Source organism: Hypomesus transpacificus, unplaced genomic scaffold (assembly GCF_021917145.1).
Source record: "Hypomesus transpacificus isolate Combined female unplaced genomic scaffold, fHypTra1 scaffold_134, whole genome shotgun sequence".
Taxonomy (NCBI): domain Eukaryota; kingdom Metazoa; phylum Chordata; class Actinopteri; order Osmeriformes; family Osmeridae; genus Hypomesus; species Hypomesus transpacificus.
The window spans coordinates 145,713-167,062 of record NW_025813710.1 but is presented as its reverse complement, the minus strand read 5'-3'; the positions used below and the strand labels follow the sequence as shown (position 1 = coordinate 167,062).

The 21,350-nt window shown below is 49.6% G+C and overlaps 21 non-coding genes and 1 pseudogene across 21 annotated transcripts; all 22 read left to right on the top strand.

Annotated features, from left to right (window-relative positions):
- The first annotated feature begins 415 nt into the window (after window positions 1–415).
- LOC124488395 lies at window positions 416–606 on the top strand. Its single transcript, XR_006958641.1, has one exon. It is a non-coding gene; the product is annotated as a U2 spliceosomal RNA (small nuclear RNA).
- Window positions 607–1,113: 507 nt separating this feature from the next.
- LOC124488394 lies at window positions 1,114–1,304 on the top strand. Its single transcript, XR_006958640.1, has one exon. It is a non-coding gene; the product is annotated as a U2 spliceosomal RNA (small nuclear RNA).
- A 507-nt stretch (window positions 1,305–1,811) lies between these two features.
- LOC124488393 lies at window positions 1,812–2,002 on the top strand. The gene has a single exon (XR_006958639.1). It is a non-coding gene; the product is annotated as a U2 spliceosomal RNA (small nuclear RNA).
- A 476-nt stretch (window positions 2,003–2,478) lies between these two features.
- On the top strand, window positions 2,479–2,669 carry LOC124488392. The gene has a single exon (XR_006958638.1). It is a non-coding gene; the product is annotated as a U2 spliceosomal RNA (small nuclear RNA).
- A 507-nt stretch (window positions 2,670–3,176) lies between these two features.
- On the top strand, window positions 3,177–3,367 carry LOC124488390. The gene has a single exon (XR_006958636.1). It is a non-coding gene; the product is annotated as a U2 spliceosomal RNA (small nuclear RNA).
- Window positions 3,368–3,842: 475 nt separating this feature from the next.
- LOC124488389 lies at window positions 3,843–4,033 on the top strand. Its single transcript, XR_006958635.1, has one exon. It is a non-coding gene; the product is annotated as a U2 spliceosomal RNA (small nuclear RNA).
- Window positions 4,034–4,539: 506 nt separating this feature from the next.
- On the top strand, window positions 4,540–4,730 carry LOC124488388. Its single transcript, XR_006958634.1, has one exon. It is a non-coding gene; the product is annotated as a U2 spliceosomal RNA (small nuclear RNA).
- A 475-nt stretch (window positions 4,731–5,205) lies between these two features.
- On the top strand, window positions 5,206–5,396 carry LOC124488387. The gene has a single exon (XR_006958633.1). It is a non-coding gene; the product is annotated as a U2 spliceosomal RNA (small nuclear RNA).
- A 509-nt stretch (window positions 5,397–5,905) lies between these two features.
- Window positions 5,906–6,096, top strand: LOC124488386. The gene has a single exon (XR_006958632.1). It is a non-coding gene; the product is annotated as a U2 spliceosomal RNA (small nuclear RNA).
- A 477-nt stretch (window positions 6,097–6,573) lies between these two features.
- LOC124488468 lies at window positions 6,574–6,764 on the top strand. The gene has a single exon (XR_006958707.1). It is a non-coding gene; the product is annotated as a U2 spliceosomal RNA (small nuclear RNA).
- Window positions 6,765–7,270: 506 nt separating this feature from the next.
- Window positions 7,271–7,461, top strand: LOC124488467. Its single transcript, XR_006958706.1, has one exon. It is a non-coding gene; the product is annotated as a U2 spliceosomal RNA (small nuclear RNA).
- A 475-nt stretch (window positions 7,462–7,936) lies between these two features.
- Window positions 7,937–8,127, top strand: LOC124488466. Its single transcript, XR_006958705.1, has one exon. It is a non-coding gene; the product is annotated as a U2 spliceosomal RNA (small nuclear RNA).
- A 506-nt stretch (window positions 8,128–8,633) lies between these two features.
- On the top strand, window positions 8,634–8,824 carry LOC124488465. The gene has a single exon (XR_006958704.1). It is a non-coding gene; the product is annotated as a U2 spliceosomal RNA (small nuclear RNA).
- Window positions 8,825–9,300: 476 nt separating this feature from the next.
- On the top strand, window positions 9,301–9,491 carry LOC124488464. The gene has a single exon (XR_006958703.1). It is a non-coding gene; the product is annotated as a U2 spliceosomal RNA (small nuclear RNA).
- Window positions 9,492–9,998: 507 nt separating this feature from the next.
- On the top strand, window positions 9,999–10,189 carry LOC124488462. Its single transcript, XR_006958701.1, has one exon. It is a non-coding gene; the product is annotated as a U2 spliceosomal RNA (small nuclear RNA).
- A 476-nt stretch (window positions 10,190–10,665) lies between these two features.
- LOC124488461 lies at window positions 10,666–10,856 on the top strand. Its single transcript, XR_006958700.1, has one exon. It is a non-coding gene; the product is annotated as a U2 spliceosomal RNA (small nuclear RNA).
- A 506-nt stretch (window positions 10,857–11,362) lies between these two features.
- LOC124488460 lies at window positions 11,363–11,553 on the top strand. Its single transcript, XR_006958699.1, has one exon. It is a non-coding gene; the product is annotated as a U2 spliceosomal RNA (small nuclear RNA).
- Window positions 11,554–12,029: 476 nt separating this feature from the next.
- Window positions 12,030–12,220, top strand: LOC124488459. Its single transcript, XR_006958698.1, has one exon. It is a non-coding gene; the product is annotated as a U2 spliceosomal RNA (small nuclear RNA).
- Window positions 12,221–12,727: 507 nt separating this feature from the next.
- On the top strand, window positions 12,728–12,918 carry LOC124488458. The gene has a single exon (XR_006958697.1). It is a non-coding gene; the product is annotated as a U2 spliceosomal RNA (small nuclear RNA).
- Window positions 12,919–19,689: 6,771 nt separating this feature from the next.
- On the top strand, window positions 19,690–19,864 carry LOC124488417 (annotated as a pseudogene).
- A 506-nt stretch (window positions 19,865–20,370) lies between these two features.
- On the top strand, window positions 20,371–20,561 carry LOC124488457. Its single transcript, XR_006958696.1, has one exon. It is a non-coding gene; the product is annotated as a U2 spliceosomal RNA (small nuclear RNA).
- A 474-nt stretch (window positions 20,562–21,035) lies between these two features.
- Window positions 21,036–21,226, top strand: LOC124488456. Its single transcript, XR_006958695.1, has one exon. It is a non-coding gene; the product is annotated as a U2 spliceosomal RNA (small nuclear RNA).
- Window positions 21,227–21,350: the final 124 nt, after the last annotated feature.

Here is a 21,350-nt window from a genome sequence, read left to right as displayed (position 1 = left end):
GGGCTTGAAAGGGTTAGAAAGGGTTAGGTTAGAAAGGGTTAGGTTAGAAAGGGTTAGGTTAGAAAGGGTTAGGTTAGAAAGGGTTAGGTTAGAAAGGGTTAGGTTAGAAAGGGTTAGGTTAGGGTTAGAAAGGGTTAGTGTAAAAAAGGTTAGGGTAAAAAAGAAAAAAAAAAAAAAAAAGGGTTTTGGCGCGCGGAGGCCTGTCGGCCGGTGGCGTTTTCCCGCCCTTTTAGATAAAAAAAAAAAAAAAAAAAAAAAAAAAAAAAAAAAAAAAAAAAACGGAGGTGAGGTGAGTGACTTCAAAGGGGAGTGAGTGAGTGAGTGAGTGAGTGAGTGAGTGAGTGCAGAGAGGTGACCGAGCGGCCCGGCTGGCGCACGGAGGGCCCGGGCGCGCGGGGCGTCCAATAGTGCGGTCATCGCTTCTCGGCCTTTTGGCTCAGATCAAGTGTAGTGTCTGTTCTTATCAGTTTAATATCTGATACGTCCTCCATGCGAGGACAACATATTAAACGGATTTTTGCAACAGGGAGTCGGAACAGGGGCTCGCTCCGTCCGCTCCGCGCATCGCCCCGGTATTGCAGCGCCTCCGGGAAGGGTGCACTCTTTCTAAGCGTGTCAAAGGGAAAAACGAGGGAGGGAGGGAGGGAGGGAGGGAGGGGCGTTTGGGTTAGGGCTTGAAAGGGTTAGAAAGGGTTAGGGTTAGAAAGGGTTAGGGTTAGAAAGGGTTAGGTTAGAAAGGGTTAGGTTAGAAAGGGTTAGGGTTAGAAAGGGTTAGGGTTAGAAAGGGTTAGGTTAGAAAGGGTTAGGTTAGAAAGGTTTAGGTTAGGGTTAGAAAGGGTTAGGGTAAAAAAGGTTAGGGTAAAAAAGAAAAAAGAAAAAAAAGGGTTTTGGCGCGCGGAGGCCTGTCGGCCGGTGGCGTTTTCCCGCCCTTTTAGATAAAAAAAAAAAAAAAAAAAAAAAAAAAAAAAAAAAAAAAACGGAGGTGAGGTGAGTGACTTCAAAGGGGAGTGAGTGAGTGAGTGAGTGAGTGAGTGAGTGAGTGCAGAGAGGTGACCGAGCGGCCCGGCTGGCGCACGGAGGGCCCGGGCGCGCGGGGCGTCCAATAGTGCGGTCATCGCTTCTCGGCCTTTTGGCTCAGATCAAGTGTAGTGTCTGTTCTTATCAGTTTAATATCTGATACGTCCTCCATGCGAGGACAACATATTAAACGGATTTTTGCAACAGGGAGTCGGAACAGGGGCTCGCTCCGTCCGCTCCGCGCATCGCCCCGGTATTGCAGCGCCTCCGGGAAGGGTGCACTCTTTCTAAGCGTGTCAAAGGGAAAAACGAGGGAGGGAGGGAGGGAGGGAGGGAGGGGCGTTTGGGTTAGGGCTTGAAAGGGTTAGAAAGGGTTAGGGTTAGAAAGGGTTAGGGTTAGAAAGGGTTAGGTTAGAAAGGGTTAGGTTAGAAAGGGTTAGGGTTAGAAAGGGTTAGGGTTAGAAAGGGTTAGGTTAGAAAGGGTTAGGTTAGAAAGGTTTAGGTTAGGGTTAGAAAGGGTTAGGGTAAAAAAGGTTAGGGTAAAAAAGAAAAAAGAAAAAAAAGGGTTTTGGCGCGCGGAGGCCTGTCGGCCGGTGGCGTTTTCCCGCCCTTTTAGATAAAAAAAAAAAAAAAAAAAAAAAAAAAAAAAAAAAAAAAACGGAGGTGAGGTGAGTGACTTCAAAGGGGAGTGAGTGAGTGAGTGAGTGAGTGAGTGAGTGAGTGCAGAGAGGTGACCGAGCGGCCCGGCTGGCGCACGGAGGGCCCGGGCGCGCGGGGCGTCCAATAGTGCGGTCATCGCTTCTCGGCCTTTTGGCTCAGATCAAGTGTAGTGTCTGTTCTTATCAGTTTAATATCTGATACGTCCTCCATGCGAGGACAACATATTAAACGGATTTTTGCAACAGGGAGTCGGAACAGGGGCTCGCTCCGTCCGCTCCGCGCATCGCCCCGGTATTGCAGCGCCTCCGGGAAGGGTGCACTCTTTCTAAGCGTGTCAAAGGGAAAAACGAGGGACGGAGGGAGGGAGGGAGGGAAGGGCGTTTGGGTTAGGGCTTGAAAGGGTTAGAAAGGGTTAGGTTAGAAAGGGTTAGGTTAGAAAGGGTTAGGTTAGAAAGGGTTAGGTTAGAAAGGGTTAGGTTAGAAAGGGTTAGGTTAGAAAGGGTTAGGTTAGGGTTAGAAAGGGTTAGTGTAAAAAAGGTTAGGGTAAAAAAGAAAAAAAAAAAAAAAAAGGGTTTTGGCGCGCGGAGGCCTGTCGGCCGGTGGCGTTTTCCCGCCCTTTTAGATAAAAAAAAAAAAAAAAAAAAAAAAAAAAAAAAAAAAAAAAACGGAGGTGAGGTGAGTGACTTCAAAGGGGAGTGAGTGAGTGAGTGAGTGAGTGAGTGAGTGAGTGCAGAGAGGTGACCGAGCGGCCCGGCTGGCGCACGGAGGGCCCGGGCGCGCGGGGCGTCCAATAGTGCGGTCATCGCTTCTCGGCCTTTTGGCTCAGATCAAGTGTAGTGTCTGTTCTTATCAGTTTAATATCTGATACGTCCTCCATGCGAGGACAACATATTAAACGGATTTTTGCAACAGGGAGTCGGAACAGGGGCTCGCTCCGTCCGCTCCGCGCATCGCCCCGGTATTGCAGCGCCTCCGGGAAGGGTGCACTCTTTCTAAGCGTGTCAAAGGGAAAAACGAGGGAGGGAGGGAGGGAGGGAGGGAGGGGCGTTTGGGTTAGGGCTTGAAAGGGTTAGAAAGGGTTAGGGTTAGAAAGGGTTAGGGTTAGAAAGGGTTAGGTTAGAAAGGGTTAGGTTAGAAAGGGTTAGGGTTAGAAAGGGTTAGGGTTAGAAAGGGTTAGGTTAGAAAGGGTTAGGTTAGAAAGGTTTAGGTTAGGGTTAGAAAGGGTTAGGGTAAAAAAGGTTAGGGTAAAAAAGAAAAAAGAAAAAAAAGGGTTTTGGCGCGCGGAGGCCTGTCGGCCGGTGGCGTTTTCCCGCCCTTTTAGATAAAAAAAAAAAAAAAAAAAAAAAAAAAAAAAAAAAAAAAACGGAGGTGAGGTGAGTGACTTCAAAGGGGAGTGAGTGAGTGAGTGAGTGAGTGAGTGAGTGAGTGCAGAGAGGTGACCGAGCGGCCCGGCTGGCGCACGGAGGGCCCGGGCGCGCGGGGCGTCCAATAGTGCGGTCATCGCTTCTCGGCCTTTTGGCTCAGATCAAGTGTAGTGTCTGTTCTTATCAGTTTAATATCTGATACGTCCTCCATGCGAGGACAACATATTAAACGGATTTTTGCAACAGGGAGTCGGAACAGGGGCTCGCTCCGTCCGCTCCGCGCATCGCCCCGGTATTGCAGCGCCTCCGGGAAGGGTGCACTCTTTCTAAGCGTGTCAAAGGGAAAAACGAGGGACGGAGGGAGGGAGGGAGGGAAGGGCGTTTGGGTTAGGGCTTGAAAGGGTTAGAAAGGGTTAGGTTAGAAAGGGTTAGGTTAGAAAGGGTTAGGTTAGAAAGGGTTAGGTTAGAAAGGGTTAGGTTAGAAAGGGTTAGGTTAGAAAGGGTTAGGTTAGGGTTAGAAAGGGTTAGTGTAAAAAAGGTTAGGGTAAAAAAGAAAAAAAAAAAAAAAAAGGGTTTTGGCGCGCGGAGGCCTGTCGGCCGGTGGCGTTTTCCCGCCCTTTTAGATAAAAAAAAAAAAAAAAAAAAAAAAAAAAAAAAAAAAAAAACGGAGGTGAGGTGAGTGACTTCAAAGGGGAGTGAGTGAGTGAGTGAGTGAGTGAGTGAGTGAGTGCAGAGAGGTGACCGAGCGGCCCGGCTGGCGCACGGAGGGCCCGGGCGCGCGGGGCGTCCAATAGTGCGGTCATCGCTTCTCGGCCTTTTGGCTCAGATCAAGTGTAGTGTCTGTTCTTATCAGTTTAATATCTGATACGTCCTCCATGCGAGGACAACATATTAAACGGATTTTTGCAACAGGGAGTCGGAACAGGGGCTCGCTCCGTCCGCTCCGCGCATCGCCCCGGTATTGCAGCGCCTCCGGGAAGGGTGCACTCTTTCTAAGCGTGTCAAAGGGAAAAACGAGGGAGGGAGGGAGGGAGGGAGGGAGGGGCGTTTGGGTTAGGGCTTGAAAGGGTTAGAAAGGGTTAGGGTTAGAAAGGGTTAGGGTTAGAAAGGGTTAGGTTAGAAAGGGTTAGGTTAGAAAGGGTTAGGGTTAGAAAGGGTTAGGGTTAGAAAGGGTTAGGTTAGAAAGGGTTAGGTTAGAAAGGTTTAGGTTAGGGTTAGAAAGGGTTAGGGTAAAAAAGGTTAGGGTAAAAAAGAAAAAAGAAAAAAAAGGGTTTTGGCGCGCGGAGGCCTGTCGGCCGGTGGCGTTTTCCCGCCCTTTTAGATAAAAAAAAAAAAAAAAAAAAAAAAAAAAAAAAAAAAAAACGGAGGTGAGGTGAGTGACTTCAAAGGGGAGTGAGTGAGTGAGTGAGTGAGTGAGTGAGTGAGTGCAGAGAGGTGACCGAGCGGCCCGGCTGGCGCACGGAGGGCCCGGGCGCGCGGGGCGTCCAATAGTGCGGTCATCGCTTCTCGGCCTTTTGGCTCAGATCAAGTGTAGTGTCTGTTCTTATCAGTTTAATATCTGATACGTCCTCCATGCGAGGACAACATATTAAACGGATTTTTGCAACAGGGAGTCGGAACAGGGGCTCGCTCCGTCCGCTCCGCGCATCGCCCCGGTATTGCAGCGCCTCCGGGAAGGGTGCACTCTTTCTAAGCGTGTCAAAGGGAAAAACGAGGGACGGAGGGAGGGAGGGAGGGAAGGGCGTTTGGGTTAGGGCTTGAAAGGGTTAGAAAGGGTTAGGTTAGAAAGGGTTAGGTTAGAAAGGGTTAGGTTAGAAAGGGTTAGGTTAGAAAGGGTTAGGTTAGAAAGGGTTAGGTTAGAAAGGGTTAGGTTAGGGTTAGAAAGGGTTAGTGTAAAAAAGGTTAGGGTAAAAAAGAAAAAAAAAAAAAAAAAGGGTTTTGGCGCGCGGAGGCCTGTCGGCCGGTGGCGTTTTCCCGCCCTTTTAGATAAAAAAAAAAAAAAAAAAAAAAAAAAAAAAAAAAAAAAAACGGAGGTGAGGTGAGTGACTTCAAAGGGGAGTGAGTGAGTGAGTGAGTGAGTGAGTGAGTGAGTGCAGAGAGGTGACCGAGCGGCCCGGCTGGCGCACGGAGGGCCCGGGCGCGCGGGGCGTCCAATAGTGCGGTCATCGCTTCTCGGCCTTTTGGCTCAGATCAAGTGTAGTGTCTGTTCTTATCAGTTTAATATCTGATACGTCCTCCATGCGAGGACAACATATTAAACGGATTTTTGCAACAGGGAGTCGGAACAGGGGCTCGCTCCGTCCGCTCCGCGCATCGCCCCGGTATTGCAGCGCCTCCGGGAAGGGTGCACTCTTTCTAAGCGTGTCAAAGGGAAAAACGAGGGAGGGAGGGAGGGAGGGAGGGAGGGGCGTTTGGGTTAGGGCTTGAAAGGGTTAGAAAGGGTTAGGGTTAGAAAGGGTTAGGGTTAGAAAGGGTTAGGTTAGAAAGGGTTAGGTTAGAAAGGGTTAGGGTTAGAAAGGGTTAGGGTTAGAAAGGGTTAGGTTAGAAAGGGTTAGGTTAGAAAGGTTTAGGTTAGGGTTAGAAAGGGTTAGGGTAAAAAAGGTTAGGGTAAAAAAGAAAAAAGAAAAAAAAGGGTTTTGGCGCGCGGAGGCCTGTCGGCCGGTGGCGTTTTCCCGCCCTTTTAGATAAAAAAAAAAAAAAAAAAAAAAAAAAAAAAAAAAAAAAAAAACGGAGGTGAGGTGAGTGACTTCAAAGGGGAGTGAGTGAGTGAGTGAGTGAGTGAGTGAGTGAGTGCAGAGAGGTGACCGAGCGGCCCGGCTGGCGCACGGAGGGCCCGGGCGCGCGGGGCGTCCAATAGTGCGGTCATCGCTTCTCGGCCTTTTGGCTCAGATCAAGTGTAGTGTCTGTTCTTATCAGTTTAATATCTGATACGTCCTCCATGCGAGGACAACATATTAAACGGATTTTTGCAACAGGGAGTCGGAACAGGGGCTCGCTCCGTCCGCTCCGCGCATCGCCCCGGTATTGCAGCGCCTCCGGGAAGGGTGCACTCTTTCTAAGCGTGTCAAAGGGAAAAACGAGGGACGGAGGGAGGGAGGGAGGGAAGGGCGTTTGGGTTAGGGCTTGAAAGGGTTAGAAAGGGTTAGGTTAGAAAGGGTTAGGTTAGAAAGGGTTAGGTTAGAAAGGGTTAGGTTAGAAAGGGTTAGGTTAGAAAGGGTTAGGTTAGAAAGGGTTAGGTTAGGGTTAGAAAGGGTTAGTGTAAAAAAGGTTAGGGTAAAAAAGTAAAAAAAAAAAAAAAAAAAAGGGTTTTGGCGCGCGGAGGCCTGTCGGCCGGTGGCGTTTTCCCGCCCTTTTAGATAAAAAAAAAAAAAAAAAAAAAAAAAAAAAAAAAAAAAACGGAGGTGAGGTGAGTGACTTCAAAGGGGAGTGAGTGAGTGAGTGAGTGAGTGAGTGAGTGAGTGCAGAGAGGTGACCGAGCGGCCCGGCTGGCGCACGGAGGGCCCGGGCGCGCGGGGCGTCCAATAGTGCGGTCATCGCTTCTCGGCCTTTTGGCTCAGATCAAGTGTAGTGTCTGTTCTTATCAGTTTAATATCTGATACGTCCTCCATGCGAGGACAACATATTAAACGGATTTTTGCAACAGGGAGTCGGAACAGGGGCTCGCTCCGTCCGCTCCGCGCATCGCCCCGGTATTGCAGCGCCTCCGGGAAGGGTGCACTCTTTCTAAGCGTGTCAAAGGGAAAAACGAGGGAGGGAGGGAGGGAGGGAGGGAGGGGCGTTTGGGTTAGGGCTTGAAAGGGTTAGAAAGGGTTAGGGTTAGAAAGGGTTAGGGTTAGAAAGGGTTAGGTTAGAAAGGGTTAGGTTAGAAAGGGTTAGGGTTAGAAAGGGTTAGGGTTAGAAAGGGTTAGGTTAGAAAGGGTTAGGTTAGAAAGGTTTAGGTTAGGGTTAGAAAGGGTTAGGGTAAAAAAGGTTAGGGTAAAAAAGAAAAAAGAAAAAAAAGGGTTTTGGCGCGCGGAGGCCTGTCGGCCGGTGGCGTTTTCCCGCCCTTTTAGATAAAAAAAAAAAAAAAAAAAAAAAAAAAAAAAAAAAAAAACGGAGGTGAGGTGAGTGACTTCAAAGGGGAGTGAGTGAGTGAGTGAGTGAGTGAGTGAGTGAGTGCAGAGAGGTGACCGAGCGGCCCGGCTGGCGCACGGAGGGCCCGGGCGCGCGGGGCGTCCAATAGTGCGGTCATCGCTTCTCGGCCTTTTGGCTCAGATCAAGTGTAGTGTCTGTTCTTATCAGTTTAATATCTGATACGTCCTCCATGCGAGGACAACATATTAAACGGATTTTTGCAACAGGGAGTCGGAACAGGGGCTCGCTCCGTCCGCTCCGCGCATCGCCCCGGTATTGCAGCGCCTCCGGGAAGGGTGCACTCTTTCTAAGCGTGTCAAAGGGAAAAACGAGGGACGGAGGGAGGGAGGGAGGGAAGGGCGTTTGGGTTAGGGCTTGAAAGGGTTAGAAAGGGTTAGGTTAGAAAGGGTTAGGTTAGAAAGGGTTAGGTTAGAAAGGGTTAGGTTAGAAAGGGTTAGGTTAGAAAGGGTTAGGTTAGAAAGGGTTAGGTTAGGGTTAGAAAGGGTTAGTGTAAAAAAGGTTAGGGTAAAAAAGAAAAAAAAAAAAAAAAAGGGTTTTGGCGCGCGGAGGCCTGTCGGCCGGTGGCGTTTTCCCGCCCTTTTAGATAAAAAAAAAAAAAAAAAAAAAAAAAAAAAAAAAAAAAAAACGGAGGTGAGGTGAGTGACTTCAAAGGGGAGTGAGTGAGTGAGTGAGTGAGTGAGTGAGTGAGTGCAGAGAGGTGACCGAGCGGCCCGGCTGGCGCACGGAGGGCCCGGGCGCGCGGGGCGTCCAATAGTGCGGTCATCGCTTCTCGGCCTTTTGGCTCAGATCAAGTGTAGTGTCTGTTCTTATCAGTTTAATATCTGATACGTCCTCCATGCGAGGACAACATATTAAACGGATTTTTGCAACAGGGAGTCGGAACAGGGGCTCGCTCCGTCCGCTCCGCGCATCGCCCCGGTATTGCAGCGCCTCCGGGAAGGGTGCACTCTTTCTAAGCGTGTCAAAGGGAAAAACGAGGGAGGGAGGGAGGGAGGGAGGGAGGGGCGTTTGGGTTAGGGCTTGAAAGGGTTAGAAAGGGTTAGGGTTAGAAAGGGTTAGGGTTAGAAAGGGTTAGGTTAGAAAGGGTTAGGTTAGAAAGGGTTAGGGTTAGAAAGGGTTAGGGTTAGAAAGGGTTAGGTTAGAAAGGGTTAGGTTAGAAAGGTTTAGGTTAGGGTTAGAAAGGGTTAGGGTAAAAAAGGTTAGGGTAAAAAAGAAAAAAGAAAAAAAAGGGTTTTGGCGCGCGGAGGCCTGTCGGCCGGTGGCGTTTTCCCGCCCTTTTAGATAAAAAAAAAAAAAAAAAAAAAAAAAAAAAAAAAAAAAAACGGAGGTGAGGTGAGTGACTTCAAAGGGGAGTGAGTGAGTGAGTGAGTGAGTGAGTGAGTGAGTGCAGAGAGGTGACCGAGCGGCCCGGCTGGCGCACGGAGGGCCCGGGCGCGCGGGGCGTCCAATAGTGCGGTCATCGCTTCTCGGCCTTTTGGCTCAGATCAAGTGTAGTGTCTGTTCTTATCAGTTTAATATCTGATACGTCCTCCATGCGAGGACAACATATTAAACGGATTTTTGCAACAGGGAGTCGGAACAGGGGCTCGCTCCGTCCGCTCCGCGCATCGCCCCGGTATTGCAGCGCCTCCGGGAAGGGTGCACTCTTTCTAAGCGTGTCAAAGGGAAAAACGAGGGACGGAGGGAGGGAGGGAGGGAAGGGCGTTTGGGTTAGGGCTTGAAAGGGTTAGAAAGGGTTAGGTTAGAAAGGGTTAGGTTAGAAAGGGTTAGGTTAGAAAGGGTTAGGTTAGAAAGGGTTAGGTTAGAAAGGGTTAGGTTAGAAAGGGTTAGGTTAGGGTTAGAAAGGGTTAGTGTAAAAAAGGTTAGGGTAAAAAAGAAAAAAAAAAAAAAAAAGGGTTTTGGCGCGCGGAGGCCTGTCGGCCGGTGGCGTTTTCCCGCCCTTTTAGATAAAAAAAAAAAAAAAAAAAAAAAAAAAAAAAAAAAAAAAAACGGAGGTGAGGTGAGTGACTTCAAAGGGGAGTGAGTGAGTGAGTGAGTGAGTGAGTGAGTGAGTGCAGAGAGGTGACCGAGCGGCCCGGCTGGCGCACGGAGGGCCCGGGCGCGCGGGGCGTCCAATAGTGCGGTCATCGCTTCTCGGCCTTTTGGCTCAGATCAAGTGTAGTGTCTGTTCTTATCAGTTTAATATCTGATACGTCCTCCATGCGAGGACAACATATTAAACGGATTTTTGCAACAGGGAGTCGGAACAGGGGCTCGCTCCGTCCGCTCCGCGCATCGCCCCGGTATTGCAGCGCCTCCGGGAAGGGTGCACTCTTTCTAAGCGTGTCAAAGGGAAAAACGAGGGAGGGAGGGAGGGAGGGAGGGAGGGGCGTTTGGGTTAGGGCTTGAAAGGGTTAGAAAGGGTTAGGGTTAGAAAGGGTTAGGGTTAGAAAGGGTTAGGTTAGAAAGGGTTAGGTTAGAAAGGGTTAGGGTTAGAAAGGGTTAGGGTTAGAAAGGGTTAGGTTAGAAAGGGTTAGGTTAGAAAGGTTTAGGTTAGGGTTAGAAAGGGTTAGGGTAAAAAAGGTTAGGGTAAAAAAGAAAAAAGAAAAAAAAGGGTTTTGGCGCGCGGAGGCCTGTCGGCCGGTGGCGTTTTCCCGCCCTTTTAGATAAAAAAAAAAAAAAAAAAAAAAAAAAAAAAAAAAAAAAAACGGAGGTGAGGTGAGTGACTTCAAAGGGGAGTGAGTGAGTGAGTGAGTGAGTGAGTGAGTGAGTGCAGAGAGGTGACCGAGCGGCCCGGCTGGCGCACGGAGGGCCCGGGCGCGCGGGGCGTCCAATAGTGCGGTCATCGCTTCTCGGCCTTTTGGCTCAGATCAAGTGTAGTGTCTGTTCTTATCAGTTTAATATCTGATACGTCCTCCATGCGAGGACAACATATTAAACGGATTTTTGCAACAGGGAGTCGGAACAGGGGCTCGCTCCGTCCGCTCCGCGCATCGCCCCGGTATTGCAGCGCCTCCGGGAAGGGTGCACTCTTTCTAAGCGTGTCAAAGGGAAAAACGAGGGACGGAGGGAGGGAGGGAGGGAAGGGCGTTTGGGTTAGGGCTTGAAAGGGTTAGAAAGGGTTAGGTTAGAAAGGGTTAGGTTAGAAAGGGTTAGGTTAGAAAGGGTTAGGTTAGAAAGGGTTAGGTTAGAAAGGGTTAGGTTAGAAAGGGTTAGGTTAGGGTTAGAAAGGGTTAGTGTAAAAAAGGTTAGGGTAAAAAAGAAAAAAAAAAAAAAAAAGGGTTTTGGCGCGCGGAGGCCTGTCGGCCGGTGGCGTTTTCCCGCCCTTTTAGATAAAAAAAAAAAAAAAAAAAAAAAAAAAAAAAAAAAAAAAAACGGAGGTGAGGTGAGTGACTTCAAAGGGGAGTGAGTGAGTGAGTGAGTGAGTGAGTGAGTGAGTGCAGAGAGGTGACCGAGCGGCCCGGCTGGCGCACGGAGGGCCCGGGCGCGCGGGGCGTCCAATAGTGCGGTCATCGCTTCTCGGCCTTTTGGCTCAGATCAAGTGTAGTGTCTGTTCTTATCAGTTTAATATCTGATACGTCCTCCATGCGAGGACAACATATTAAACGGATTTTTGCAACAGGGAGTCGGAACAGGGGCTCGCTCCGTCCGCTCCGCGCATCGCCCCGGTATTGCAGCGCCTCCGGGAAGGGTGCACTCTTTCTAAGCGTGTCAAAGGGAAAAACGAGGGAGGGAGGGAGGGAGGGAGGGAGGGGCGTTTGGGTTAGGGCTTGAAAGGGTTAGAAAGGGTTAGGGTTAGAAAGGGTTAGGGTTAGAAAGGGTTAGGTTAGAAAGGGTTAGGTTAGAAAGGGTTAGGGTTAGAAAGGGTTAGGGTTAGAAAGGGTTAGGTTAGAAAGGGTTAGGTTAGAAAGGTTTAGGTTAGGGTTAGAAAGGGTTAGGGTAAAAAAGGTTAGGGTAAAAAAGAAAAAAGAAAAAAAAGGGTTTTGGCGCGCGGAGGCCTGTCGGCCGGTGGCGTTTTCCCGCCCTTTTAGATAAAAAAAAAAAAAAAAAAAAAAAAAAAAAAAAAAAAAAACGGAGGTGAGGTGAGTGACTTCAAAGGGGAGTGAGTGAGTGAGTGAGTGAGTGAGTGAGTGAGTGCAGAGAGGTGACCGAGCGGCCCGGCTGGCGCACGGAGGGCCCGGGCGCGCGGGGCGTCCAATAGTGCGGTCATCGCTTCTCGGCCTTTTGGCTCAGATCAAGTGTAGTGTCTGTTCTTATCAGTTTAATATCTGATACGTCCTCCATGCGAGGACAACATATTAAACGGATTTTTGCAACAGGGAGTCGGAACAGGGGCTCGCTCCGTCCGCTCCGCGCATCGCCCCGGTATTGCAGCGCCTCCGGGAAGGGTGCACTCTTTCTAAGCGTGTCAAAGGGAAAAACGAGGGACGGAGGGAGGGAGGGAGGGAAGGGCGTTTGGGTTAGGGCTTGAAAGGGTTAGAAAGGGTTAGGTTAGAAAGGGTTAGGTTAGAAAGGGTTAGGTTAGAAAGGGTTAGGTTAGAAAGGGTTAGGTTAGAAAGGGTTAGGTTAGAAAGGGTTAGGTTAGGGTTAGAAAGGGTTAGTGTAAAAAAGGTTAGGGTAAAAAAGAAAAAAAAAAAAAAAAAGGGTTTTGGCGCGCGGAGGCCTGTCGGCCGGTGGCGTTTTCCCGCCCTTTTAGATAAAAAAAAAAAAAAAAAAAAAAAAAAAAAAAAAAAAAAAAACGGAGGTGAGGTGAGTGACTTCAAAGGGGAGTGAGTGAGTGAGTGAGTGAGTGAGTGAGTGAGTGCAGAGAGGTGACCGAGCGGCCCGGCTGGCGCACGGAGGGCCCGGGCGCGCGGGGCGTCCAATAGTGCGGTCATCGCTTCTCGGCCTTTTGGCTCAGATCAAGTGTAGTGTCTGTTCTTATCAGTTTAATATCTGATACGTCCTCCATGCGAGGACAACATATTAAACGGATTTTTGCAACAGGGAGTCGGAACAGGGGCTCGCTCCGTCCGCTCCGCGCATCGCCCCGGTATTGCAGCGCCTCCGGGAAGGGTGCACTCTTTCTAAGCGTGTCAAAGGGAAAAACGAGGGAGGGAGGGAGGGAGGGAGGGAGGGGCGTTTGGGTTAGGGCTTGAAAGGGTTAGAAAGGGTTAGGGTTAGAAAGGGTTAGGGTTAGAAAGGGTTAGGTTAGAAAGGGTTAGGTTAGAAAGGGTTAGGGTTAGAAAGGGTTAGGGTTAGAAAGGGTTAGGTTAGAAAGGGTTAGGTTAGAAAGGTTTAGGTTAGGGTTAGAAAGGGTTAGGGTAAAAAAGGTTAGGGTAAAAAAGAAAAAAGAAAAAAAAGGGTTTTGGCGCGCGGAGGCCTGTCGGCCGGTGGCGTTTTCCCGCCCTTTTAGATAAAAAAAAAAAAAAAAAAAAAAAAAAAAAAAAAAAAAAAACGGAGGTGAGGTGAGTGACTTCAAAGGGGAGTGAGTGAGTGAGTGAGTGAGTGAGTGAGTGAGTGCAGAGAGGTGACCGAGCGGCCCGGCTGGCGCACGGAGGGCCCGGGCGCGCGGGGCGTCCAATAGTGCGGTCATCGCTTCTCGGCCTTTTGGCTCAGATCAAGTGTAGTGTCTGTTCTTATCAGTTTAATATCTGATACGTCCTCCATGCGAGGACAACATATTAAACGGATTTTTGCAACAGGGAGTCGGAACAGGGGCTCGCTCCGTCCGCTCCGCGCATCGCCCCGGTATTGCAGCGCCTCCGGGAAGGGTGCACTCTTTCTAAGCGTGTCAAAGGGAAAAACGAGGGACGGAGGGAGGGAGGGAGGGAAGGGCGTTTGGGTTAGGGCTTGAAAGGGTTAGAAAGGGTTAGGTTAGAAAGGTTTAGGTTAGGGTTAGAAAGGGTTAGGGTAAAAAAGGTTAGGGTAAAAAAGAAAAAAGAAAAAAAAGGGTTTTGGCGCGCGGAGGCCTGTCGGCCGGTGGCGTTTTCCCGCCCTTTTAGATAAAAAAAAAAAAAAAAAAAAAAAAAAAAAAAAAAAACGGAGGTGAGGTGAGTGACTTCAAAGGGGAGTGAGTGAGTGAGTGAGTGAGTGAGTGAGTGAGTGCAGAGAGGTGACCGAGCGGCCCGGCTGGCGCACGGAGGGCCCGGGCGCGCGGGGCGTCCAATAGTGCGGTCATCGCTTCTCGGCCTTTTGGCTCATCGAGTGATCCAATTGGCTCTGAGAAGTGATCGACCGGTCGGTGGGCGTTACCCCTTTTCAGTTGGTGTCATATCATTTGAGTGTGTTTTTGTCTTATTTGCATTTTCATTGACCCAGATTTCTGTCTCTGTTTTGTTCACAGGTCCACAGTCGGTTACCGGAGCCGGTGCTGGAGGAGGAGTCACTCACCGGAATTTTCCATTCTTCCACTGGCCCAGCCCAGTGCTGGGCCAGGTGAGTGCCTCCAAGGCCAGTACTTTTCCGGTCCCTCTGTGGGCCTTGTCTTGTGCTTGTACTGTGGTTGTCCTGTGTTTTAGCCTGTTTCTCTGTTTAGCTCCCCTTTTTGTCTTGTAGCTTTGTTAGCTGTTTCCTTGTCTGTCCCCCCCCCCCCCCTTTCCTGGGGGCCTACATAGTGTTTGTTTTAAGTGCTTGTTTGGTTGTTTAAAGTCTTGTGTTTTAGTAGTGTTTGGTGTAGCCTAGCCACCAATTGCTAGATTGGTGGCAGGTGTGTCTAGTTAAGTGTTGTCAGTATTTTTCCGTTGAGTGTAAGTCTCCACCTTGTGGCCGTTTTTTTTGTTAGTTTTTGTTTAGTTTTTGTTCAGTTAAGTGTTGTCTGTGTGTTTTCTTGTCCCCCCCCTGTTTGGGCCTATAGAGTGTTGTCTTAAGTGTTTATTTGTTCAAGTCTTGTGTGAGTCTTAGTGTTGTTGGTTAGCCTAGCCACCAATCCCAGATTGGTGGCAGGTGAGCCCTGTCTAGTTGGTGTCAGTGTTTTTCCGGGTCTTGTCAGTGTGAGTGTTGTCTCCATCTTGTGGCTGTTTTTATTATCATTTTGTAATTGTTATTTTGTTTCATTTTGTCCTCAGTCCTTGTTAAGTGTTTTGGTTTAATTTTCCCCGGCCGGTCCCTTAATCCATTTACTTTGCAAATTTTATTTGGGTGTTTTGGTGGTAGTTTTTGTATTGTCCAGTTGCTGTGTGTAACCCCCCACTTTGTTTTGTAAGTCATCCCCCCCCCCCTGCCCCCCCCCCCCCCCCCCCCCCCCCTGACCAGTGTTTTTGTCTTCCCCTACCCTTCTGTGTTGGTGTGCCCCCCCCTTCCCCCCCGCCTTTGTTACCCTTGCTGTGTCACCCCCCCCTCCCCCTAAGTGTATCGACCCTTGTTGAGTGTTGTTCGTGCCTCCAAAATGTCGGCCGCTCGTGCCGGCATGAGGAGGCACAACAGTGTCCGTTTTCTGTTTAAGGTGGTGGGAGGTGCGAAGGTGGAGATGTCCAGGTTGGACTTCTCCAGAAAGTTGCTGCAGAGACTGCTCAGGTTCACCCCTGCCGATCTGAACTGCATCGTGGCCTTGCCTGCTGGGCAGGGCTTCGATGTCAGTTTCGGCACGGCTGGGGGGTTGAAGGAATTCTGGACACGTTTTGAAGTAAGCAAAGATCAAGTGACCCAAACGTTTTGCGTGGAAAAACTGACTGACAACACCTTGAAAGTGGTGATTGTCAGGATGTTTAATGAGACTGTGAACCCCGAGGATATCTGTGTCTGGTTGAAAAGGTACTGTACAGTTAAAGGGGTTCCAGTTAGAGTGAAGGATCTGGATGGCATATGGAATGGAGCTTGGCGAGTGCCCATCCAGCAGGTTCCAGATCCGACAGGTTTTGAAGGACTGAGGCAGTTACCCTCAATCATCGTGTTGGGGGAGAACAGGGGCTTTGTGCACTACATGGGACAGCCAAAGTTATGCAGAAAGTGCATGAAGCATGGGCACCTCGCGGAGGCGTGCCAGGAGGTGGTGTGCGGCAAGTGTCGGGAGATTGGGCACGTCTTCGCGGAGTGCCCAAATGGGAGGGCTTGCAACTTGTGTGGCGAGCTCTCCCACCTGTTCAGAGACTGTCCTCAGTCCTTCGCCAACAAGGTCCGGGCGGGCAGGGCGCCCGCAGAACCTGAGGTGGCAAAGGAGAGACCCGAGGAAAAGAGGGCGGAGGGAGAGAAAGAAAAGGAGGCGGAGCAAGTGGAAGAGGTGGAGGAAGTGGTGGCGGACCCTGTTTTTATCCCTTTTAAACAGGTGGCCGCCGAGCACGGAGAGGAGAGAGAGGAGGAAAGTGGAAAGAGCGGGGGAGAGGAGACTGGGAGCTCGGAGGAGACAGGAAGCTCCAGCTCCTCTCCCAGGACCAGTGACTCGGCGGCCAGCGAGGCATCTATGCAATGTGGGCAGCTTTTACTAGGCAAACGAGATAGAGATCTGTCCGCTGACATTGATCCAGCCAGTAAAAAGGGGAGGCCGGAAGTGAGCTCTGGAGAGTCAGATTCCTCTCCTAGGGTATTTCCTTCCAGCTCTCCTAACCAAGTAGCCTTTTTAACAATGAACATCACGGCATCCACCCCCAAGGAGAGCTCAGGCCTCCCCAAACGCCCCCCCAAGAAGAAGAAAGAGCTGAAGAGCGAAGAGGTAAGCATAGTTTTATGATTTTAGTACCTGTTTTATTGTCTTATTTCTTTAAGATCCCCCCCCTACGATTTTAGTCTTATGCACGTCCTTTTAACCCCTTTTACCCTTTTAATGGCGCTCACTTTTAGCACCATAAATGTAAGATGCATAACGACCACTTTTAGGGCGCAGTCCGTTTTAACATTTTTAAGTACTGTGAAAAGCGATGTGATTTTATTACAGGAATGTGGACTGCCTTTTAAAAACTCCTATTTTAAGTGGGAACAGATGTGGAGCCACGGGCCCTCCTACTGGAGCGGCTCCAATGAAAACAAGAATGACGGTGTGGCGGTTTTAATAAAGAATCCACATGTCTTGGTGAAGGGGTGCACTGCTTTTAGAAATGGACGGGTGCTTTTACTAAATTTGACCTTTTTAGGAAAGGATTTTAAAGTAATCAATGTGTATGGTTTTAGTGATAAGCATGAACGTTTTACCCTCTTAGAAGACCTGCAGTCCCACCTGCTAGGTAGGGCTCCCCTGATCTTAGCAGGGGATTTTAACAGTGTTTTAACCAGGGCTGACAGGAGAGGTGCAGGGGTTGATTTTAAGGTAGACAAGGCGTCGACTCTTTTAAACAGTACTGTTAGGGATTTTAGACTGACTGACTGTTTTATGACCTTGCATCCCAGAGAGGAGGGCCTCACCTGGTTCAGTGATGATGGTACCAAAGCCTCTCGTATTGACTACTGTTTTACCCGGGACGCCCCCCCAACCGATGCTAGATTGACCCCGGTTTTCTTCTCGGACCACTCCATGCTGTCCTGCACTCTGTCACTATCATCGGGTGTGACTGTAGGGAAGGGTCTGTGGAAACTGAACTGCTCCCTGTTGGAGGATGAGGAGGCCGCAAGGCAGTACAGGGAGCAGTTCAGGGACTGGCAGACCCTCCAGGACTGTTTTGACACTAGAGCACAGTGGTGGGAGATGGTGAAGGGTAGGACCAAAGCCTTTTTTAGTCAGTTAGGGAGAGATAGGAAAAAGAAAGCAGATAGGTGCATGGTGGGACTGCAGAAACGTTTAGAGAGATATTTTATTCTAAGAAACCAGGGCATTGATTTTAACTACGAGATTAAAGAGGTAAAGCAAGAAATGACTATTTTATCGTTGGAAAAAAGCAAGGGGGTTATTTTAAGAAGTAAGGAAAGGGATCTGGAGGAGGGAGAAAAGTGCACGAGGTACTTTTTTAAGAAAATTTTAGGCAGGAGTGGGACTATGTCCAAACTCAAAAACAAAGAAGGAAATATGATGGAGGAAACAGAGGACATTTTAAAAGTAGTGGAAACTTTTTATGGGGAACTGTTTGGGGAAAAAGACATTGTAAAGGAGCAAACAAAAGAGGTTTTAGGGTTTTTAGAAAAAACAGTCGAAAACACGGGCCAACTAGAGGAGGATTTTAACATTGAAGAACTGAACAAGTGTGTTAAGGGTTTTAAGGGAGGGAAGTCTCCGGGGGCAGATGGGCTGCCTCTTGAGTTTTATCTGACCTTTTGGGACATTTTAGCACACGACCTCCTGACTGTTTTTAAAGACTTAGAGGACCTCGACAGACTTCCAGACAGTTTCAGAGTAGGGATAGTGTCATTACTCCATAAAAAGGACGACAGGACCGACCTGAAAAACTGGAGACCCATCACGCTTTTAAATTTTGATTTGAAACTTTTTAGTAAACTTTTAGCAAACAGAATGTCCACGGTTTTAGGTTCAGTGATCCACCCGGATCAAACCTGCGCCATCCCGGGAAGGAAGATCACCGACAGCCTCGTACTGATTAGAGACGCCATCTGTCTTGCGAGAGACAGAAACATTCGTTTAGCAGTATTGAACTTAGATTTTGAAAAAGCTTTTGATCGGGTCTCGCACCAGTATCTGTTTCAGGTACTGCAAAAAATGGGCTATCCGGACAGGTTTATAGCGTGGGTGGGCCTGATGTATAGGGGTATACACAGTAGATTTATGGTTAACGGGAAACTCACAAACGCAGTTAATGTCCACTGCGGCGTCCGTCAGGGTTGTCCGTTATCTCCCCTTCTCTTTGTCTCCTGCATCGAACCCTTGGCGCAGGTGTTGAGAAGGGACCAACGGATCACTGGGCTGGGAGTCCCGGGGAGCGGGGGACTCTCAGCCACATGCGTTTTATATATGGACGACGTCAATGTTTTATGCACCGACCGACCTTCCATCGACAGGACTCTGGACAGGACTGACTGGTTCGGATTGGCGTCAGGGGCCAAACTGAACAGGAACAAGACAGAGGCCCAGTTTCACGGCCCCTGGCGCACACAGGACTTGACAGGACTGCCACTCACTACACAAACAGACTTGAGGGTTCTAGGGGTTAAATTTGACCGGTTAGGGCTAGGCAGCGGGAACTGGGGTGGTCTACTGGGGAAGACTAGGCAACGACTGGCTCTCTGGGGACTACGTGACTTGACCATCGAAGGACGTATTTTAATCATAAAAACTGTGATTTTACCCCTGTTCTTATTGGTTTCAGCTGTTTTTATCCCCCCAAGAAGGGTGCTTTTAGCCTTGGACCGCTTGGTCTTTTACTTTGTTTGGAAGTCCAAGTGGGAAAGGCTGAAAAGAGAGGTAATGAAGCACAGCCTTTTTAATGGGGGGAGGGGCCTCCCAAATTTTGCTTTATTTCTGACAAGCAGGTACACCGCCCTCCATGTGGGCCTGGCGAGCAAGAACACAAAGACGGGCCTGCTGGCGAGATTCTGGATGGGCGGGTACCTGCGAGCACTGAGGCTCCTCCCCATCGACCTGAGAGTGCCGGTGGCCTTCGACCTCCCGCCGGCCTACTCAGTTTTAAAGAAGTTTTTGAAAGATTTTAATCTTGAACAGCAGACAGAGCGAGTTTTAACTAACCACCGTTTTATTCTCTCTGTTGTGCAGGAAGGGGAGCCTGTGAGTCCAGTGCGCGGGCTCGCGCTAGGCGAGCCCTCTACAGTTTGGCGCAACGTGGCCCATCCTGCTCTGCTGAACCGGCACCGTGACCTCAACTGGATGGTGGCCCATGAGATCCTCCCGGTCAGAGCCGTCATGCACTCCCGGGGCATGGGATCCACACCGAGGTGCCCACGGCCGACTTGTGGCGGAGACGAGACCGTGCGGCACCTGCTCTGGGAGTGCAGGGCCGCCCGGGACCTGTGGATCCAAGCGGGGCCCCTGATAACCCCGAGCCTGCCGGCAGGGGAGGTCCTGACAGCACAGCTGGTGCTCTACGGGGTGAGTCAGAGACCCATACCATCGGGACAATTCCGCCAGCTCTGGCTCACCCTGACATGCTACAAGGAGGCACTCTGGACCTCCAGAAACCTGCTGGTGGGGAAGCGCGTGGAGACGGCCACCCAGGCAGTGGCGATACTGGCTACAGGGACCCTAGGGTGGTACGTCACACGCGCCATTCGGAAGGGGCCCCCACCCACGTGAAGTGGTCCGGGTGGCCGCGGCCTGACTGCGCCGGAATGGCTGCCGTGGTCGAGGATCTCCGCTGGGCCCCAGAGGAAGAATGGAGCGGTGACCGGTTCGGTGGAGCGGGAGGAATCGGCCCCGTTCATGGACTCCGAGCCCCCCTTTCATTGCACAACAGAGACTTTTAAAACTTTTACACACATTTCTTGACATGTCTTAACCCTGTATTGATGTGACACTTTTTATGGCTTTTATAACACTGTGTTTTAAAGTATTGTTTTGTTTTAAGTATCGCCTTTTAACATGCATACTTTTAAAATTTGATCTAGCACATGTGTCTTTTATCCAAATTTATGCCTTTTAAAGTGTTTTAAGACATGCTAATTTGAAGAGGCTAAAGCTAAAATTTTGAAATGTGTTTTTAACGCTCTGTCTTGCTGCAAATGATCAATAAATTCTTTCAAAAGAAAAGTCTGTTCTTATCAGTTTAATATCTGATACGTCCTCCATGCGAGGACAACATATTAAACGGATTTTTGCAACAGGGAGTCGGAACAGGGGCTCGCTCCGTCCGCTCCGCGCATCGCCCCGGTATTGCAGCGCCTCCGGGAAGGGTGCACTCTTTCTAAGCGTGTCAAAGGGAAAAACGAGGGACGGAGGGAGGGAGGGAGGGAAGGGCGTTTGGGTTAGGGCTTGAAAGGGTTAGAAAGGGTTAGGGTTAGAAAGGGTTAGGGTTAGAAAGGGTTAGGTTAGAAAGGGTTAGGTTAGAAAGGGTTAGGGTTAGAAAGGGTTAGGGTTAGAAAGGGTTAGGTTAGAAAGGGTTAGGTTAGAAAGGTTTAGGTTAGGGTTAGAAAGGGTTAGGGTAAAAAAGGTTAGGGTAAAAAAGAAAAAAGAAAAAAAAGGGTTTTGGCGCGCGGAGGCCTGTCGGCCGGTGGCGTTTTCCCGCCCTTTTAGATAAAAAAAAAAAAAAAAAAAAAAAAAAAAAAAAAAAAAAACGGAGGTGAGGTGAGTGACTTCAAAGGGGAGTGAGTGAGTGAGTGAGTGAGTGAGTGAGTGAGTGCAGAGAGGTGACCGAGCGGCCCGGCTGGCGCACGGAGGGCCCGGGCGCGCGGGGCGTCCAATAGTGCGGTCATCGCTTCTCGGCCTTTTGGCTCAGATCAAGTGTAGTGTCTGTTCTTATCAGTTTAATATCTGATACGTCCTCCATGCGAGGACAACATATTAAACGGATTTTTGCAACAGGGAGTCGGAACAGGGGCTCGCTCCGTCCGCTCCGCGCATCGCCCCGGTATTGCAGCGCCTCCGGGAAGGGTGCACTCTTTCTAAGCGTGTCAAAGGGAAAAACGAGGGACGGAGGGAGGGAGGGAGGGAAGGGCGTTTGGGTTAGGGCTTGAAAGGGTTAGAAAGGGTTAGGTTAGAAAGGGTTAGGTTAGAAAGGGTTAGGTTAGAAAGGGTTAGGTTAGAAAGGGTTAGGTTAGAAAGGGTTAGGTTAGAAAGGGTTAGGTTAGGGTTAGAAAGGGTTAGTGTAAAAAAGGTTAGGGTAAAAAAGAAAAAAAAAAAAAAAAAGGGTTTTGGCGCGCGGAGGCCTGTCGGCCGGTGGCGTTTTCCCGCCCTTTTAGATAAAAAAAAAAAAAAAAAAAAAAAAAAAAAAAAAAAAAAACGGAGGTGAGGTGAGTGACTTCAAAGGGGAGTGAGTGAGTGAGTGAGTGAGTGAGTGAGTGAGTGCAGAGAGGTGACCGAGCGGCCCGGCTGGCGCACGGAGGGCCCGGGCGCGCGGGGCGTCCAATAGTGCGGTCATCGCTTCTCGGCCTTTTGGCTCAGATCAAGTGTAGTGTCTGTTCTTATCAGTTTAATATCTGATACGTCCTCCATGCGAGGACAACATATTAAACGGATTTTTGCAACAGGGAGTCGGAACAGGGGCTCGCTCCGTCCGCTCCGCGCATCGCCCCGGTATTGCAGCGCCTCCGGGAAGGGTGCACTCTTTCTAAGCGTGTCAAAGGGAAAAACGAGGGAGGGAGGGAGGGAGGGAGGGAGGGGCGTTTGGGTTAGGGCTTGAAAGGGTTAGAAAGGGTTAGGGTTAGAAAGGGTTAGGGTTAGAAAGGGTTAGG